Source organism: Triticum dicoccoides, chromosome 5B (genome assembly GCF_002162155.2).
Source record: "Triticum dicoccoides isolate Atlit2015 ecotype Zavitan chromosome 5B, WEW_v2.0, whole genome shotgun sequence".
Classification (NCBI taxonomy): Eukaryota; Viridiplantae; Streptophyta; class Magnoliopsida; order Poales; family Poaceae; genus Triticum; species Triticum dicoccoides.
Genome location: NC_041389.1, coordinates 384,378,787 through 384,381,019, shown reverse-complemented (window position 1 = coordinate 384,381,019; position 2,233 = coordinate 384,378,787).

The following is a 2,233-nucleotide window of genomic DNA, read 5'->3' as shown; positions in this document are numbered from 1 at the left end:
TGTCCCTCTTTGACTCACCCAATGAGAACATCACCGCTAAGTGTCTCATGGCTAAAGCCACCAACAAGGTAACCCCCAACATCGAAACCACCATCATTACTAATCCCTACTTGATGAAAGTGAGGGGTCTAATGAGGAAGTGAATGAATTTGAGTCTTTTATGAGTAAGCTCAAGAGCAAATCCAAGAAGCACTTTGTTGCTCTCTTGGAACAACTTGGTGAAGCCAATGACATGATCGAGACTCATGAAGAAACCATCTCTAAGATGGAAGGTCATAGTCATGACTATGCCAATGAGATATTGGATCTCTCTAATGCTCTTGAGGAAGAGCGTGGGCATCGTTTGGCTATTGAGGAGTCACACAACGATGACCATGATAAGTTAAAGAAAGATCTTCATCATGCTCTTGTTCTGTCTCGTGTACTAACTTCCGAGAAGGCTAAACTTGGCATTGACCATGCTAGACTCAAGGAGGAGTTTGATTTACTTGAGAAGGCCCACAAGGTCTTGAAGGGTGCTCATGCTAGCCTCAAGGAGTCTCATGCTGAACTCCAAGTTAAGCTAACCAAAGAAAAGGCCACCTTTCCTCATATGGTATTTATTGATAATGCAAATGCCACTAACCCGTGGTGTGAGCATGTGCTTCTTGTGGAGGAGAATGCCAAGTTGAAGGAGCAACTTGAGAAAGGCCTTGTGACATGCATACAAGGTGAGAAGAACCTCAACAACCTTTTGAGCAATCAAAAGGAAGTTGTGGCCAAGGAGGGAGTTGGGTTCGCACCCAAGTCCAAGAACAAGAAGAAGAACGACAAGACCAAACGACCTCCTCCTCTCAAGCAAACTTTTGTGAAGGAGGGAGAGGGAGATCCTAAGGAGAAGAAGAACAATGTGAAGGGTGGTGATGTCAAAAAGGGCAAAGCCACCTCTTCCAACAAAGCCGGTGACTTTAACCCTTCTTATGTGTTGTGCCGTGCTAGTGATGGGCATGTTTATGCTAAATTTGTTGGTTCTCCTTATGAGTACATTGAATGGTCTATTTGGGTTCCTAAGACCCTTGTTACTAACATCAAAGGACCCATTACTAAATGGGTACCTAAAACCAAGCATTGATCTCTTGTAGGTGTTTGCTTCCGGTGGGGGATCATGGTTGCTCGATAGTGGAGCAACAAATCATATGACCAAGAGCAAGGACTTGGTGGTGGACGTGCACAAGATCCCATCTATGCCCACCAATGTCGAGTGGGGTGATGCCTCATCTTCTAAGGTATTGGGTCTTGGCAAGGTTGTCATTTCTCATGATCTTACGATCGAGAAAGTCATGCTTGTTGAGTCCCTTGTGTACAATCTACTTTCCATTCGTCAACTTGCACTCATGGGCTTTGCCACTTTGTTTGATATTGATACCATGGCCCTCTTGTGGATCAAGACTCTTAAAGTAGCCTTTGTTGGGCATGTCGAGAATGGTCTCTATGTGATTAACTTTTCAGAGCGACCCACCAAGACCGCGACATGCCTAATGGCTAAAGTTGATGTGGGATGGCTTTGGCATCGCCGTTTAGCCCATGTCAATATGAGATCTTTGCAAAGTCTTATCAAGGGGGACCATGTCCGTGGACTAGCAAATGTCAGTTTTGCCAAAGATCGTGCTTGCAGTGCTTGTATCGAAGGAAAGCTTCATGAAAAGGCTCACCCTCCGACGACTATCATCTACTCGAAGAGACCCTTGGAGCTCCTTCACATCACTACAAAAAATGACACATCCGTGACATTTTGGGCCGAACGAATTTTCTTTTGTCATACATATGACACTTCTATGATGATAATTGTGACAAAACCCGGTATCATCATAGATGTGGTGGGCTCCTACTTCTATGACAAAAAATCATGATAGAAAATGGGCTTTTTGTCCTGGGCGGGCCGGAGACGCAGCTGCATGACATTCTTTGGGCCGTCCATGACGGAAAAAACCGTGGTAGAAGCGAGGGGGAGGAAAATTTCAGGGAGTTGCCGGTTACGGTGGGAGAGCGATGCGCGTTTCTCTCGTACAGGTACGCGCGTTTGTGCGAGGCGTTGGCTCTAACTAAAGCCGAGCGAGGCGTTGGGCTCTAACTGAACTCGAGCGATTGCACTGCAGGCTACGCGTTACTGAACCCGAGGGATCGATTGATGGCTGTTAACTGAACCCGATGGAGCGATTCCTTCGCTACTGCTGCTAACTGAAGCCGATCGATT